We start from the raw sequence: 19,847 nt of genomic DNA, 5'->3' as shown, positions 1-19,847 counted from the left end.
ATCTTCATTACCGTCTTAAGCCCCGTTTACATTAAACGCCCGGGCAGCTGTCTAGTCCTTCGGATGGGACGAAAACGACGTCTATACACACTGGCATGCACGTAAAAATCCCTTGGCAGTTGGGATTCGATATAAGAGTAGGCCGTAGCGCCGCTGTCCGGGCAAAATTTCCCTCATAGCACACTGTAAGACAATATACCCGTCTTCATTAGCCCAGTAGGAGCAGAACAGTAGGATGTTAAACCCCATTTCATTTCATTTGTGTTTCTTGAGATGCCAATCGGCCTTCGTTCTACATGTCATATAGGGCGATAGATAGAGCTAAATGATGTTTGGAACAGTAGGACGTTAAACCCCATTTTATTTCATTCCATTTCACATTAAACGTGCTAAGAAAGGTGCATAGAAAGGAACGGTTAATTCAGTGACCAGTATCCGGATCATCCGTTGTTCCTACATACATCTACAGGAACAAAGCCGAGAACGGAACGGTTACTGTTTTTGTAGTGCAAACGGATCAAAGATAACTTTGTAGTACTGAGAACCGCGTCAATCTCAACCAGTGACGTCAGGGGTTCGCGGTTACATTTCCATACTGCAAACGCTATCCAGTCTCACAACGGTTCATATTACGGATTTCCGCTCATGTGTTAAAAGTAAATTTTCTGAAATAATCATTTCTGCGACGTGTTTCGACAACGGTTATTATTTAATTATGTAACATGTGTAATTAATGAATTTTATCGAGAATTGGAACGATTCCGAGTACAGTACGCTTACCGCGGCCAAGTGTAAACGCAGCTTATCTTTTAAGTTTTTTGTTAAACAATGAAAGATGAGTTATATTTTGTTAACAACTGTTTTTTCTCGTATTCCTAAAAAAAAAAAAAAAAGTTTTCATTTCAGGTAAAACTGTTTGCCAACTTTCTAATAGCTATTTTCACCTTCAAGCTATTATACGCCTCATTGCATTTAAAAAAATACCATTTTCTACTGCTATTGCCTTTGGTGTTATTTTTAGCTCGTAGGTAATGAGATTATTGTCTATAATAAAGTTTTTATGAAGTTCAACTTTGTATTTTGTAGATTGTGATGGCTCGATAGGCACATCAAGTAGAATACTTCACGTACTGTTCAGGTAAGATTTCATGTATTTATAAATATTTTATAATTTATAATCCCCTATGGAGGAGGACGTTAACCCCAAGCTAGAGACAGACATAATAATAAAAACCAAACCTGTTAAATGGTGGCGTGATAGCGTGGCGGGAGATTTTTCATTAGATATTAAAGAAATGAAATGGGGCTTAACGTTCTAAATTTCTGCTTCAGCAGAACTATTGACGACTGGGATACGCCGTTCTGTGTGGTATGAGCGATCTACGCTTTATTTAAATCAAACTGTCAAGTCTTCGTTTACATGCATTCCAATGTGTCGACGCCTCCTCGGGTTTTCGTCCCATCCTATCTCTTAGGAGCGAGTCAGCGCCTTACCCATTTAGCCAGCCAGTTCACAAGGAATGCGCTGTCGTCACGCGCTTTCTCAATACGTCAGAGGGCAAATAATCACTTTATTTAAAGAAAATGGATGGAAAAGTAACGACAGTATACTCACGTAAAGGTGGCCGAGTGGAATCAATGAACGTGCTTGTTAGTTGGTGCTTAATGTGTACTTCCTCAATACACAATATCGCAATTAGTGATGTCACAATACGGGATGTGGCCATACGTGATATTCCTTAAATATATGTAGCCCCTTGTTTTAATTTTTTTATATCTAATTAATCACATCTTAGTTTATGAACTTGTCGGACGACTTTGCTGCTGAGGACGTATAGTTCGTTACCTGGCAACCCTTCTCTGGTGTTTGCTAGATATTCGTAGAATCGCACCCGCCTGTCTAGTTTATTTTATTAAACGTGACAATAAAACTAAACATCGTTTATTGAAGGAAACAGCTTGTGAGATATGATAAAATATACATTTATCATAATCTTTATTGTTTTATATTTACTTTAATATACAGTTGGGTAAAATAAACTACAGTAACTAAACTTGAGAGGAAGAGAGAGAGAGGGGGGGGGGTGTTACTATGGTGATGTTATATAAGACGATGTTAATAGAGCAGGATGTTATTTCAATTAATACAAGGAAATATGGATTATATACGCCGCCATCTTAACTAGGCTAATCTACAGCTTAACAATCATTGTATCGCCCACATACACTCAACGGTTGGTTTTAAATAGATTTCCAATATTATAGGACATGTCGAGGTCATCTAGAGCTCCTCACACCCAACTATTATAGAACATATAGGTCATCTAGAGCTCCCCCCACCCAACCATTATAGGACATATAGGTTATCTAGAGCGCCTCCCACCCAACCATTATAGGACATGTATGTCATCCAGAGCTCCTCCCACCCAACCATTATAGGACATATAGGTCATCTAGAGCGCCTCCCACCCAACCATTATAGGACATATAGGTCATCTAGAGTTCCTCCCACCAAACCATTATAGAACATATGGGTCATCTAGAGTTCCTCCCACCCAACCATTTATAGGACATATGGGTCATCTAGAGCTCCTCCCACCCAACCATTATAGGACATATAGGTCATCTAGAGCTCCTCCCACCCAACCATTATAGGACATATAGGTCATCTAGAGTTCCTCCCACCCAACCATTATAGGACATATAGGTCATCTAGAGCTCCTCCCACCCAACCATTATATGACATATAGGTCATCTAGAGCGCCTCCCACCCAACCATTATAGGACATATAGGTCATCTAGAGCTCCTCCTACCCAACTATTATAGGACATATAGGTTATCTAGAGCTCCTCCCACCCAATCATTATAGGACATATCGAGGTTATCTAGAGTTCCTCCCACCCTATATTATAGGACATAATTATCTAGAGCGCCTCCCACCCAACCATTATTATAGGCCATATCGCGATTACCAGCTCATCTAGCGCGTCTTCCCACCCTAACATTGAAATTTGAAATAAGAGTAGGCGACGGTGTCGCTGCACGGCTGTTGGTGTAGAAAGTTGAGCTTTTTCGCATTCTGTATTAATATTTTGCTCCGAACTGGGCTAATGAAGACGGGCATACGCCATACTCTTATATCGAATTCCAACTGTCAAGGGATATTTTACGTGCACGCTAATGTGTACACGGGGCCTCAGTATTTCATCCCAACCGAACGACTAGACAGCTGTCATTGTCAATCCATCCTTCCTGTATCACTGACAAGGGGGAACCACGCCGAAAAATCTGGATGAACTTTCTCGGCCAATGCAGGGATCGAACACCCGACCTCCAGGCTAGCGAGCCAGCGTCTTATCCACTTAGCCACCGTGATCGCCGCTAATGAAGACGGGTTTATGCCATACAGTATGATATGAGGGAAGATGTACCCGGATAGCGACACATCTTCCCCGTTCTTATATCGAATTCTAACTGTCAAGGTTTTTTTTTACGTGAATGCCAATGTATACACGGGGTCTCGGTTTTTTCGTCCCTTCACAACGACTAGGCTATACATTGTCCCATGACAGATCCTTCGTCCCGCAAAAAAAACAAAAAAACACTGTGAACTTTCTAGGCCAATACCAGAAATAAACCCGAGACCTCCAGACTGGCGAGCCAACGTCTTGTGCACTGGGCCACGGCGGCTCAATAAATTAAATATTTGAACTGTTTATCTTAGATTGCAATATAGTGGTAATAACATTGTTCGATGTAATAGCAACTAACACATTACGTTTTCTTTCCACAGAATTCTCTTACTTTAACAAATATCTCTTAATTATTCTAGTAATTATAAGAACGTAAAGCGCGTGCTATCAGCGCGTGCCATCATGTGTAAAATAAGATATAAATATTCACACTAGTATTCAGACTGGAAGATAAAGTCATCATGTTGCGTCGCTTTCATCCACTTTTAACATCCTTACAAATAACATTGCCCTAATTTCATTCATCCATCCGTCTGAGTTTATCGTCGTCTACTGTTGTTAAAAGATTCGGGACAAATGGACACAAGCCATAAATAATTCCTACGAAGCTAGTACAAACATTATTTGTGGTCTTTCTCTTCTGTTGACATTTAACGTCCGCACGACAGAAACTAGGTCGTTTCGGGTCTAACACATGGTTCAATTTTATTTCAATAATTCGCTTGCCCGTGAGACGAACACAGAAGAACCGGAGAAAATCTACGATGTTGGACAGGCGACCCTACTCCTTGTTACGTACAACTGGGGAATCGAAGCCACGTCAGTTGACTCAATGACAGACCTTATGAAGCTAACTATGCGGCCATCCATCCCGACCCCCACCCCCGTGTAGAATCGAAGAAAGGTGTTTGGAAATACAGGTTTTGGTGAATAGTCATGATTTTGAGCAGGGATGATAAATGATTTAAGATGATGGTTACGTTGAAATAAAGGTCGGAGATTGTCCTAATTTCTTCTTTCTATCTACTTTTATTATCGTCTACTCCTGTTAAAAGATGGACATTATGAAATATAGGGCGGAGATTGTCCTAATTTCTTCTTTCCATGTAAGTTTATCACCTTCTACTGCTGTTAAAAGACTGGTGTTAAATACTGATTGTACGCTCGACTGGATAATCGTAAATCAAGAATCTCGACTAATTAAATGAAATGAAATGAAATGGGGTTTAACGTCCTACTGTTCTGCTCCTAACCTGGGCTAATGAAGACGGGCATACGCCATACAGTGTGCTATGAGGGAAATTTTGCCCGGGCAGCGGCGCTACGGCCTACTCTTATATCGAATTCCAACTGCCAAGGGATCTTTTACGTGCACGCCAATGTGTACACGGGACCTCGGTTTTTCGTCCCATCCGAACGACTAGACAGCTGTCCTTGTCAGGCCCTCCGTCCTGCATCACTGACAAGGGGAAACCACGCCGAAAAATCTGGATGAACTTTCTCGGCCAATGCGGGATTGAACACCCGACTTCCAGGCTAGCGAGCCGCGTCTTACCCACTTAACCATCGTGATCCCACAAACTTTAAACACTTAGATTTTTATTTTAAAAAAATGGGTATAAGTTGGCTTGTTAAAGATGAATTGTGTAGAATTTAAATTAAGAGCTGGTCGTTCTTGATATAATACATAATGAAAAATGAATATATTGAAAATATCAGTCAAACTACTTCATTATGTGAGGAGTTTTGAGTATTTGAAGTTTTGAAGAGATAGCCTCGATTGTCAAGTACCATTGCTACTATAATAAACATAGTTTCGATTATCCTGTTTAACAGTAAACTATTAAATGGGAAATGATGTTTAATCATTTCAATACCATGGCCACCCGATATTCTAGTGAGTTGATTATTGGCTTGTCAATTAAATAAAAGTCGAAATAATAATTTATATAGTATTTGAAGTTAGAAATAAAACCTTCAATAGACAGATTTAACTCTAACATTAGTTTAAATTATAATCTACTGTATTGACAGTTGAATACAAAACCGGATATATCTCAACACCGGATACATCTCAAAACCGGATATATCCCAACACCGGATATATCCCAACAACGGATATATCCCATCACCGGATACATCTCAACACCGGATACATCTAAACACTGGATATATCGCAACATTGGATATATCTCAACACCGAATATATCTCAAAACCCGATCCGATATATCCCAACACCGGATATATCTTAAAATCGGATCAGATGTATCTTAACACCGGATATATCTCAACTCAGGATATATCTCAACACCGGATATATCTCAACACCGGACATATCCCATCTCCGGGTACATCTCACCACTGGATATATTTCAAAACCGGATCCGAAATTTCTCAACACCGGATATATCTCAAAACCGGATATATCTCAACGAAAACAGAGAAATTATACCATATATAAAATTAGATGCAATCGATAATTGTATTTTTGACCCACATTAATAATTAATAATTAATTTAATTATTAAAGGTGAATAACCATTTGAATGTTGGATTTCAATGACGTACAAACAGTTTTAAAATGTCGGAGTTTTTTTGTTTGGTTTTTTTTTAGGGGGGGGGGGGTAAAATTCCAATAATTGTTACGATACGTGTGTTTATTAATGATTAAAGTTTTTTCTGTCATTTTACTTGTTGACTTTTAACTACACGCTGTTTTTTTTTTATTTCTGGTCGAAAGGTTGAGTTGTTTTACATCTAATGTTGAGTATGACGTATGGTTAACTTCTCCTACTGGAGTGTCAGTTCTCATCGTTAGGCTTCAATAAACACAAGCTATTAAACAATAATCATAAAAAAAAAATCACACCAACAACACGAAACAGGAAATTAATGTTGTCAGTTGTTTTTTGATTTAATAAATGCATCATGTAAGGAAAACTTGATTCTGGAAGTTGTAAAGTGATATGTAAACAAATGACTGACCGACATTAGTTACCTTGATCGTTTAATTTTATAAGAAATGACAGGAATAAATAAGTTGTAACATTTAGTTTAAACAATATTTTATTCAATAAAGTGAATTGGATTGAACAGCAGACAAAGGTTTTCTCCAAACATATAAAATAGTTAAAACTTATGTTTACAACAGGCAGTGGTAGACATATGTATTGGTAGTGAGTTACAAACGTGGCTGAATAATGACTGTTCGGACTCATCGACAATCGCAGCTTTAGTACCTGATGGATATTCTATACAACATTGCCCTCGCGGTTCACGAGGAGGAGGTGTAGCACTTATATTTAAGTCATCTATTAAGTGTAAGAAAATCCGTCATGACCGTTTTGATTCTTTTGAAATTTTGGATTGTTCTCTACAGTTTTCTTTCAAGGAAACTAGGATTATTACAATTTACCGCCCGCCCAATAGCAAATTGTGTCAAAAGTTTATGGAAGAATTTGGATTATTTCTGGACCAGTTGATGATGACTAAGTGTCGCACTATTATTTGGGGAGATTTTAATTTTCATGTTGATGATTCCAACGACTCTACCGCGGTTGATTTTTGTGATATGCTGAATAATAGATCTCTCACACAACATGTTTCTTCTTCGACTCATAACGTTGGACATATTCTCGATCTGGTGATAACTAATCCACGTGATATTAAACTGGATAATCTCTCTGTCTCGGACAAATTAATATCTGATCATTTCCCGGCAACTTTCAATCTTATGATCCAGAAACCACAACCAACAAGAAAGACTTTAACATATCGAAGGTTTAAATCATTTGACATAAATAAATTTAAAGCGGAAATAGTGAACTCGAATTTCAATGGCATTCAACGTATTCAAGATATACAAGAGAAGGCAACCCAATATCACTCAAAGCTTGCTGAAATTTTGGACTCGCTTGTTCCTCTTCAAACGAAAACATTTACTATTCGTCCCAATACGCAGTGGTTTAATGGTTCTATTTTAGAAGCCAAAAGGGACCGTAATAAGGCTGAACATCTGTGGCGGAAAACAAATCTACATGTCCATAAACAGATTTATAAATCTTTAAAAAAACAATGTGAATAAATTAATTGAAGATGCTAAAATTAAATTTTACTCTGATAAAATAGAAAATGGCGAAAACAGACAAAAAGACCTGTATAAAGTTGTGAATTCCCTTTTGGACCATAATGCTGAGCGTACTATCCTCCCGGACAATAATAATGACACTGAACTTGCAAATTTATTCTTCGATTTCTTGCAAATAAAAATACAGAAAATACGAACTGAACTTGATGATTTAAATAAAACTAATAACTTTAACGCTCATGATTTTGTTAAGTTTGAAAATTCTGTTTATTTAGACAATTTTAACTTGGTTAGTGAATCTTTTGTTTTAAAGCTAATTAAATCGTCTGCTCCTAAATCTTGTTCATTAGATCCTGTTCCGACTTCTGTTCTTAAGGACTGTCTAGACGAAGTTATTCCAGTTTTTACCAATATTATTAATTCTTGTATATCATCCGCTACTATTCCCAACGTTTTCAAACGAGCTTATGTTACCCCTTTAATTAAAAAGTCTACACTAGATCCTAATGTTTTTAAAAATTACAGGCCAGTCTCTAACTTAAGTTTTATTTCTAAAATATTGGAGAAATGTATTGCTTCTCAGATAAAGGCCCATCTAGATGATAAATGTTTGTATGAACCATTTCAAAGTGCTTATAAACAATTTCACAGTACCGAAACAGCTTTAACCCGGGTTTCAAATGATATTTTAATGGAAATTGATAATAGAAAATGTACATTTTTAATTTTATTAGATTTATCTGCTGCTTTCGACACGGTGGACCCTTCCATTCTTCTACGTAGACTTCAATTTAAATTCGGTATTTGTGGCTCTGCATTAAATCTTTTAGAGAGCTATCTTGTGGGTAAAAAAAAGTGTATTTTAGTTAATTGCAAATCGTCGTCTGAATCTGTTTTGTCATCTGGGGTTCCCCAAGGTTCTGTTCTTGGTCCGATTTTATTTACCCTCTATACGTCACCATTAGGAGATATTGTCAGAAAATATGGTCTCAGCTTTCATTTGTATGCCGATGATACTCAATTATATATTTCATTTACACCTAATTGTCCATCTTCTTTCAATTTATCAAAATTGCAACTTGAGAACTGTATTAGTAAAATTAGAAAATGGATGTAAAAGAACTTTCTAAAATTGAATGATGATAAAACCGAATATTTGTTATTAGGCTCAAGGCATCAATTAAGTAAATCTGCACAAGATAACCCCCCTGTTGTAATTGGTAATTGTGATATATTTTCATCTTATTCTGCTCGTAATATTGGCTCTATCTTTGATAGCTTTATGCTTATGGGAGCTCAAGTAAATAATATTTGTACATTGTGCTATTTTAATATTAGAAATATAGGTAAAATACGTTAATGTGTAACTAAGTCACTTGTTAATTCTCTGGTCACTTCTCGATTAGATAACTTTAATTCACTTTTAGTTGGTTTACCTTTAAAGCTTATAGATAAATTACAAAAAGTACAGAATACTGCGGCTAGACTTGTTACTTTAACTAAGAAATGTGACCACATAACTCCTGTTTTATATAATTTACACTGGTTACCTGTTAAATATCGAATTGATTTTAAGATTTTATTACTTACTTTTAAGTGTTTAAATAATTTAGCTCCTGTTTACCTCTCAGATCTTTTAGAACTTTATACACCTGGCCGAACATTACGTACATCAGATAAACTACTTTTAAAGCCCAAAACTGTTCAACTAGTCTCCTATGGTCAGCGCTCTTTTAGTTATCAAGCACCTGTTTTATGGAATAATCTACCATTTAGTTTAAGATGTTGTACATCTCTGTATTCTTTTAAAAAACAACTTAAAACACATTTATTTAATCAGGCTTTTAACTGACTCTGTATAAAATCGTTAACATGCCCATAATCTTGATGTTTATGTGTGATTTACATTGTCACTTTGTAAAGTGCCCCTGAACATGTTATATGAAAAGGTACACTATAAATATGCTGTAGTAATAATAATAATAATAATAATATACATTTCTTGGAGTGTAATGTTTAGATATATATTATATTTACATTTAAGGTTATGAAAATAGTAAAGTATTACATAATGAAGACATAGTTTTAATAATTAAAGCTTCAAAACCGCTTGCTATCTTTTATAAATTCTTGCACTATTTCAAATATGTTAGAATTTGTATCATCTGAAAGATCGGAGTTGCCATTTCGTCAATAATATTTTATAGTTTGTCAGTACGGTTTGTATCAGTGTCTTTCTGTTAAGTTTACGATCCATCTGCATCCGATCTCTTGAAAATATGGAAGATATACGAGCGTATGTAACACTTTTCTGACATGAAATGAAATGAAATTGGGTTTAACGTCCTACTGTTCTACTCCGAATGAGCTAATGAAGGCAGGCATACACCATACATTGTGCTATGAGGGAGATTTTGCCCTGACAGCTCCGCTCCGGCCTACTCTTTTTTCGAATTCTATCTGCCAAGGGGTCTTTTACATGCACCTCAATGTGTACACGGAACCTCGGTTTATCGTCCCATCCGAATAACTAGACAACTGTCTTTGTCAGGCCCTCCGTTCTGAATCACTGACGAGGGGGAACCACGCCGGAAATTCTGGATGAACTTTCTCGGCCAATTCAGGGATCGAACGTGCGACCTCCAGGCTAGCTAGCCAGCGTCTTAAATACTTAGTCACCGTGCCCCCTCCCCCCCCTGCCCCACCCCCTCTCGGTTGAGAAAAGGAAACTACGCCGTATTTCATTATGTACGTGTCCTGAACTGTAAACTAGACAATGTAACCCGTTATTTACACAGCTATGTAATTCACATTACCGCCGTTTTTTCTTTGTTTTCAATTTAGATTATACTAGTTTTTGTACCAACCTAGTTTTGTATCACGACCAGCTTTGTGTTAAATTAGCGTATTTATCAGATTATAGAACATGTTCATCACAAATTAAATCAACGTTTTTTGTTATCAGGGTATAAATCCGGTCAATCTGTAATGGCGTCTCTGTGGAACTAATGTTAAAGTAGCGAGTTTGTAGAAGAGTATAATGTGGAAATCATTGATGATGTTATCGTTAAAGATTACACGCTGGTCCTATTTGTGACTTTATTTTGATTTCTGTTTCGGTTTATTGATCTGGATGTTAGGAATGGCTGAATCTGTTTTTATTGAGGATGTTGTTCCCATCATGAATATCATTTTATTGAGGAAGGCGACAGACATATTGCTCCCGTCATGCATATCACTACTGACACAGATTAACACCCGCCTCCACACACATAGAGAGAGAGAGAGAGAAACACAAACTAGGTCATTTCGGGACTAGCATATGGTTCAATTTTATTTCAATAATTCGCTTGCGCGTAGGGGTCTTTAGAAGTGGGAGGAAACCGGAGGACCCGGAGAAAACCCACGAGGTTGGACAGGCGACCCTACTCCTTGTCACGTACAACCGGGGAATCGAAACCACGCGAGTTGACTCAATGACAGGCCCTCTCTCTCTCTCCCCTCTCTCTCTCTCCCTCTCTCTCTCCCCTCTCTCTCTCTCCCCTCTCTCTCTCTCCCCTCTCTCTCTCCCCCTCCTCTCTCTCTCTCTCCCCCTCTCCCTCTCTCCCTCTCTCTCTCTCTCTCCCCTCTCTCTCTCCCTCTCTCTCTCCCCTCTCTCTCTCTCCCTCTCTCTCTCCCCTCTCTCTCTCTCCCTCTCTCTCTCTCTCTCTCTCTCTCCCTCTCTCTCTCCTCTCTCTCTCCCCTCTCTCTCTCTCTCAAATTGTATTACCAACCCAGCTGATGAAATGAAGTCGGTTTAATAAACGTCTAGGCGGAAGTACGTAACACGTGACCATGTTCTCACACTTGGTCGAAGTGTTTAACCCTGGTGATAACACAGTCTGTCTGCACCAGGGGTAGATCTATTTGTTAAGGTCAACTAAACTTTCGTCAAGTTCGCTGAGATCTAATTAATGTTACGGCACGTGATTGTTGGCGAGATTGTAGGTTATTTAGAAAAGAAAATACGCAATGCTCTATCTCTCCCTCTCGCTCTCTCTCTCCTCCCCTCTCTCTATCTCTCTCTCTCTCGCTCTCTCTCTCTCTCCTCTCTCTCTCTCTTTCTCCCCTCTCCCTCTCTCTCCCCTCCTCCCTCTCTCTCCCCTCTCTATCTCTCTCTCTCTCCCTCTCTCTCTCTCTCTCTCTCTCTCTCTCTCGGGTTTTATAATATTTAAATACGTTTCCGGTGTTCCATCCGATAACCACTATCTCTGACAGCGGAAGTCTACAAGACGCCATGATGTTTAAAGATGGCGACATTACATGTTATCTAACAATAAATACAACCATCTTACACGAACTACAAATAAACATGACCGCCATTAATCAACATTGTTCACAGAGATCCGTTTCTACTTCCGGTTCGTGTAATATATTGAATTGGTTTAGCCTTCTTATGTAGATTTTAAAGCGACTCGCTGACTAGAAAGTTGACCCTGATTACACGGGGAAACTTACTACAAGGATTAGGTTTAAATATTATATAATGCTGGCCATGATTACACGGGGAATCTAGTGTTAGGTTTATATACAATATAAGGCTAGCAACGTGAATAGAAGCTAGAAATTAGACGAAAGCGCGACATTAATAAATTTAGAATTCTGCATCTAATATACCTCCATACTGTCAGAGTTCCTTTACGTGCACACCAACGTGAACACGGAACCTTTGTTCACTTCATATTGTAGTTTTTATTGTAATGGCAGATAACATTTTGATCGATCAATCAAGAAAATGTGTTGAAGCAAATACCGGAAAATAACAAATTGAAAAAAAATCAAAAAAATCTTAAATTGTTTTTTCTCCGGAAAAGACCTGGAGGACTTATCCATTATCACTTCTAGATGTAGCCTACTCAAGATAAAAAAATAAGACCACATATTATACGCGATAACATGCATTATTATAGAAAAACAAGTTTCGCTTGAATTAATTTCTGACAATTTCATAATATAACAGATAGGTTGTTAATCTCACCTTTTACTCAATTAACTCACGTGGTCACGTCTGTCATTCATTCGGTATACCTTGGTTAATTCTCCTATCAACTTTACTATATTCAACACAAAAACTAAAATATTGGTGTAATATTACAGAATTCTTCAATTAAAAAATATCGATTTAAAATTGGTATATGTCAATTTGTGACACGAACTAAGTCCACCATGATATTTTTATACGACGAGCAATAAGCCGAAACCGGAAACAATTTATATTTTAAATTATGACAGGATTTAAGGTTGTCATCTATTCGTCCGTATATTTGTGCTACTTCGCCAAATGTCAATTATCTGGAATATCTGTCCCTTAAAGGTGCATTATGTAAGATTTAGATAAAAGACTGGTCGTTCTTGCTATAATAGTTCCCAAATAGATAATTCAAAATTAATATATTGATAATTTGATTCAAATGACTTTATTCTGTTTTAAATTTTGAGTTAGATTGTTTATTATTGCAGCAGCGTCACTTGGTAATCGAAACTCGCTTCTCCATGTTTAAATTAAATCATTAAATGGCGGTCGTATTTTAATCTGTCTACATCTGCGCCATCCAATGTTATAGGCGTGTCATGTGAATAAATATCTTAATGATAATTTATATTATATTTGAAAAGAAATGAAATGGGGTTTAACGTTCTACTGTTCTGCTCCTAAACTGGGCTAATGAAGGCATACGCTATACAGTGTGCTATGAGCGAAATTTTGCCCGGGCAGCGGCACTACGGCCTACTCTTATATCGAATTCCAACTGCCAAGGGATCTTTTACGTGCACGCCAATGTGTACACGGGACCTCGGTTTTTCGTCCCATCCGAACGACGAAACAGCTGTCCTTGTCACACCCTCCGTCCTGCATCACTGACAAGGGGAAACCACGCTAGAAAATCTTGATGAACTTTCTCGGCCAATGCAGGGATCGAACACCCGACCTCCAGGCTAGCGAGCCAGCGTCTTACCCACTAAGCCACGTGATCCCCCTATATAATATTTGAAGTCAAAACAAAACCGTGCAATAGGCAGATTCAACTCTTACATAATGCATCTTTAAATATTTTAAAATGAGATTGCTGGTTAAATGGCTTGGATGTTTACATTCCGTACGGAGCCAAAGTGACTATGTGGGTAAGACGCTGGCTCACTAGCCTGGAGTTCGAGTATTCGATTTCCGGAGTGGTTTCGCCTTGTCAGTGGAGCAGGGCGAAGGGCCTGACAGGGCCAGCTGTCTAGTCGTTCGGATTCAACGATAAACCGAGGACCCGTATATACATTGACGTGCATGTATAAGATCCCCTGACAGTTGGAATTCGATACAAGAGAAGGCCATTGTGCCGTCTTCATTAGCTCAGTATAGGAGCAGAACAGTAGGACGTTAAACCCCATTTCATTTCATTACATTCTACACACAGATCCATCAACTACATACTTCGAGTATAGATCTTTGCCCTAAAATGGCCGCCATAGTTTTGTAATGCGGTTCACATCAGTCATAAAAAGGCTAGATAAATGAAAGCAGAATAAATGTTTTACAAAATTCTCGAAGATACTTAGTATTTTCGACTAAAATCGTCGATTCAGGACTTAACATGTCTGTCAATTAGCTTAGGGTCTGTTCTCAAGCGGAGCTGACTATAGACAGACAGGCAAAGTTTAGTATGGGACTTTTATAATCTTGATGTTTTAGAGACCCTTACGTACCAGTAAAGTTATTAGGTAATAATAATAATAATCTATTTATAAAGCGCTGAATATCCAACAAACTGGTTGCTCAAGAGCGCTATATGAACATGAAAGATATGTGGGTGGAGTGGTCGCCCCTTTATGTATCGTTGCGCTGGTGGCAACGCGAGTCAGCAGACACCTGCTTGCCACCATGCCAGTGCTGCTGATCGGGTTATCACGTGTTCCCTGGAGTACGCGTTGGTTTAATTGCCACGTGTTCCCTGAAGAAATGCTTTAAACTGGAACGCAAATAGCCCCGTTAAGAACCTAGCAGACAAAGAAGAGGAAATTGCCTATCAGTCATGATCGGTTATTCTGGCAATTGTTTCTTAGAATATATCATTTGTCTGCGATAGCACTCTTGATGACAGCGGACGTTAATGCCACTAATGAACGAGGTGTCTAACGCGTGCATGTAAGATCTTAATATTTGTCATTAAGTCAAGTGTCGTGATTTCGATCGCCTTTGTTTATTAAAGAAGAAGAGTTACCAGTCCAATCCCATGGGATTTCTCCAGTTTCATCCACTGTTACAAAACGTGCACGCGAGCTAATCTTTGATGAATGTTTTACGAGATGTTAGGCCCGACAATGATGTTGTTTTTATTGAGCGGACGTTAAACACCAGTTCACTCTTTCAACATTCCTGAATATTTCTTAAAATCAAGAAATTTCAAATTTATATCGTTCAAAAAATCAAAATTGACCAATTTTAAAGGAGACAAATCGCTAATATTTAGGACCTAGAAATTGACACAAATGGGTCGAAACACATATAATAAAGTAATATGAATGTATATAAACGGATTTACATTCAATCGTTTCCGTTTTTACTCTAATCTCAAATCAGTTATGAAGTCTCAATCGAATGGCAAGCTCTTAGCGTCTGGTTATTCCAGTCTACACCGATAGTATTTATTGCACATGCTCTCCAGGTAAGAATATTAGGCCACCATGTGACAGGACTTGTGGAATATGTCTACCCTCGATCTTCTAGTCCCTTGTTACAAATGGCGCTGAAACGCATTGTGGTATACGATTCGTGTACCAATGGGAAAATGTTTATTTTGTCTTAAATATTGGATATCAGAAGCCTATCTTGTCACAGTAAGATCACAACATCAATGTTGATTTAAACTGACAAATAATTCGTGTTTTCAATGTCGAAGACTTTGGATGATTTTGAGTTAGCGTGTTTTTATTTATTAAAACCGGTTTTAAGATTTATTTGTTAGCTACTTTAAAGCGAGAATTTCATATTTTTAAGTTATATTTTTAAAATGTATTAAAATAAAGGCTTAAAATAGATGGTATCTATAAACAGTCCTACCTTGTTAAAGAATAATCCTATAATTCACTATTGCCAGTTGAGAAATTGGCAAAAATATCATTTTCAACTTCAAATTCAAACGTTTGAAGATAACTACTCCATGGGTGGGTGGGGGTAGAAAAACAAGGGAGGTAATTGTGTTATTATTTCCGGGATGAATGGTTTTTAAGTGTGAGAATGATACCTATGGTCGTATAATAGTGAGTTGAGCAAAAGACATAGAAATATGTTTTGACTTTCTTAGAAAATATGAAATTCTCGCTTTAACGGAAGTTTACGTTATTAATTTGAAGTCACCATTTTTATTCATAAAAACCAGTAAATGTATAGTTCGACTATTTATAGCATTGTTCATTGTTGTCTTCTTCCTCTTTTACTTTACACTGTATCATAAAGTCTGTCATTGAGTCAACTAGCGTGGTTTCGATTCCCCTGTCCAACCTCGTGGATTTTCCCCGGTTTCCTTCCACTGCTAAAGACCCCTAGCCAATTACTGAAATAAAATTGAATATATGTTAGTCCCGTAATGACCTAGTTTGTCTCTATCTCTCTCTCTCCCTCTCTCTCTCAAATTTTACAGGGAACAGCGTATCTCGTGTACACTTTGACATGCATTTAATAGACCTCTTTGCAGTTGGAATTCGAAATAAGAGTAGGACACACGATCCCTTACAGCACACTGTATCGTGCATGTCCGTCTTCATTAGCCCAGTCGGTGCCGAACATTTCATTTCTTCCGCTGTTTACAATATGTGTTGACTTTTCAGATTTAACTTGAAGTCAATAGGGTAGAGAATTAGTAAACTCAATCATGATCCAATTGTATAATATTGTCAAAGATATATAAATTGATTGACTGTTTTCACCAATTGCATCCTCACTTTATCTCAATACTTCATTTTTGAAAAAAACAAAACAAAAAAAACCAAACTGTAATCATTTATTGCGTGCTGTTGAACAACCCCAACTGGGTTTTTTGTCTATTAATATAAACATCTGATTAGATTTTGAGCTTGTTATTTATTTATATATTTTTACATGGGATCAAAAGCTTGAACTTTTACATCGATGACAGACCTTATTGATCTAACGCGGTGCTACTGATCACCGACAAGGGGGTCCAAAATAATAACACGTCATAACCAAATCATGAATGATTTCATAACCAAAAAAATGAAAGGATATGAAATAAAATGGGGTTTAAAACCCTACTGCCCTGCTCCCACTGGGATAATTAAGACTGACATACGCCATACAGTGTGCTATGAGGGAAATTTTACCCTGACAGCCTACTGTTATATCGAATTGCAGCTGCCAAGGGATCTTTTACTTACCGACAATGTGTACACGGGAGCACAGGTTTTCGTCCCATTCGAATAACTAGACAGCTGTCCTTGTTAGGCCGTCGTTCCTGCACCACTGACAAGGGGAAACCACAACGGCAAATCTCGATGAACTTTCTCGGCCAAGACCTGGAGCGTATCCGCGACCTCTTGTTTAGCGAGCCAGCGTTTTACTCACTGAGCCACGGGGGTTCCCCAAATGAATAAAAAACCAACAAAAAACAAAAAACCTTAACCAATATGGATAATGAAAGCGGCTTAATACCAACTGATTCAACATAGCCACCTTTATTTTAATAAATCTCCATTAATATTTAATCAAACGTAACTATTTTGGGATATCATATAGATCCTATGATTGGCCCTTGTTTTGTCAAAATTATACCCACTTAGAACACTCAATCTACCCTGTGAAACTACAAGTATAAAGTCCGAGACGTGTATGCTACCGCTCTTAGAACACCCAACCAACCCCATGAAACTACAGGTATAAAGTCCGAGACGTGTATGCCACCACTCTTAGATTACCCAACCAACCCCATGAAACTACAGGTAAAAAGTCCGAGACGTGTATGCCACCGCTCTTAGAACACCCAACCAACCCCATGAAACTACAGGTATAAAGTCCGAGACGTGTATGCCACCACTCTTAGAATACCCAACCAACCCCATGAAACTACATACAGGTAGAAAGTCCGAGACGTGTATGCCACCGCTCTTAGAACTTAAGAAATAATACTCCATAATAAAGTCTTTAAATTAATTTATACGCCGAATAACATGGCATATTTACCGTGGCTGATAAGGGACATGAAATGAAAAATAATATCATTTATATTTTTTTAATATTCACCCAAGTCAATTTGAATATAATTAAGTGAATATTAAAAAATATAAATGATATTATTTTTCATGTCCCTTATCAGCCACCGTACATATTAGCTATTTATTTATATTTTTTTATTTTCACCCAAGTCAATTTTAATATAATTAAGTGAATATTAAAATATATAAATAATATTATTGTTCATGTCCCTTATCAGCAACCCTACATATTAGCTTTGGCAGTAGAATGTTAATGAAAACACTTTAAATAGTCTTTAACGCTTTGAAAGTTAAACACGTCAATCAGGATACTGAGGTATAAAATGTATACCAGGTGATAAATAAGGTACTAAGGTAAAAGATGTATACCAGGTGATATATAGTAATCTGATCGATTCTATTAAATATAAGTTGATTTAAACCAGGTATATAAATATAATATGATAGCTGAAACTGATTACAGGTAAAATGGACACGTGGTTCATTAAACACCTGTCATAACAAGATGGATTCGAACTCGATTATCTTGATTCCTTGTAAAATGTCGTGTTGTTCTGACCAAACATACGTTTAACCTTTGATAAAAGGTCACAAGGTCATTTCATCTTGTACTGTGATGTGGTGATAAAAATCTAATGAATAAATCAGTGCTGATTTAAGAATCTGATACCAGGAATCTCAGGTTCCAATTATGTTGGCTTTAAAGTAAAGTCCAGGCGGGATATGAAATAAAATGAGATTTAATGTATTACAGAGAGAGAGAGAGAGAGAGAGAGAGAGAGAGAGATGGGGGGGGGGGTTAACGTCCACTCGAAATATACTAGACTATAGTTTTATTCCAATATTTCGCTTGCGTGTATGGGTCTTTGGTATTGAGAGGAAACCATACTCCTTGTCACGTGTATGCAGGGAATCGATTTCCAATCACCAGAGGGATCAATCGCGCTTCCAATAATATATTGAGGTCCTCTGTTTTCGTACCATACAAACAGTTAGACGCCTTTTCTCGAAACAGATTTCCCTGTGTAATCAGGGTCATACTTATATTTTATTTAATAGAAGCAAGATTTCCCCGTGTAATCAGGATCAGCTATATTGCATCTACAGAAGTAAGATTCCCCGTGTAATCAGGGTCAACTTTCTAGTCAGCGAGTCGCTTTAAAATATACATGAGACTACTAAACCAAGTCATTAATTTCACGACCCGGAAGTAGAAACGGATCTCTGTGAACAATGTTGATTAATGGCGGTCATGTTTATTTGTAGTTCGTGTAAGATGATTGTATTTATTGTTAGATAACATGTAATGTCGCCATCTTTAAACATCATGGCGTCTTGTAGACTTCCGTTTCCTGTTGACATATATGTCAGATGATCTTAATTACACCCTTATGAGAGAGAGAGAGAGAGAGAGAGAGAGAGAGAGATTAAGTTCATTCCATCCCTTAAATAACACAATTTGTTTCCGCGGCGCTGTATGCCTTATCGTCGTAATCAACAAGAGAGAGAGAGAATGAAATGGGGTTCAACGTCCACTCGACACAAAATTAGTCATTTCGGGACTAACATATGGTTTAATTTTATTTCAATAATTCGCTTGCGCGTAGGGGTCTTTAGCAGTAGGAGGAAACCGGAGGACCCGGAGAAAACCCACGAGGTTGGACATGCGACCCTACTCCTTGTCACGCACAACCTGGGAATCCAAACCCCGCCTGTTGACTCAATGACAGACCGTATGATACATCGCGCATGTGCTAACCATTCGGCCATCCTCCCCCGACCACCACCAATCCTCGTAGTCAACAAAGATATAGTGACATGCTACACTCAAAATGATCGATGTTGAGGCCCAATTTCATTACATTGGGGTGTCGTAGGTAACATTGTAGACGATACTAGTTGTTTTGTGGATAAAAATACAGTAGCCATTCTGGACACAGAGAATAATCTACTCTTCTTCGATAATAGATCTGTCCTAAATGGCCGCCATATATATTGTTTTGTAATGAGGTCCTACTCCGGTTCATA

The 19,847-nt window shown here is 37.8% G+C and overlaps 1 protein-coding gene across 1 annotated transcript in view; it reads left to right on the top strand.

Moving 5' to 3' along the window:
• The window catches only part of LOC126816841 (G-protein coupled receptor dmsr-1), a 100,048-nt gene that overhangs the window by 16,982 nt on the left and 63,219 nt on the right, over positions 1 to 19,847 (top strand). Inside the window, exon 2 of the mRNA XM_050543606.2 lies at positions 1,087 to 1,138. The gene's annotated coding sequence lies outside the window, so the exon portion shown is untranslated. The remainder of the gene's footprint in view (positions 1 to 1,086; positions 1,139 to 19,847) is intronic.

This window comes from Patella vulgata, chromosome 3 (genome assembly GCF_932274485.2).
Source record: "Patella vulgata chromosome 3, xgPatVulg1.2, whole genome shotgun sequence".
Lineage (NCBI taxonomy): Eukaryota > Metazoa > Mollusca > Gastropoda > Patellidae > Patella > Patella vulgata.
The sequence above is the reverse complement of the archived record's forward strand: the minus strand, read 5'-3'. Positions and strand labels throughout refer to the sequence as shown.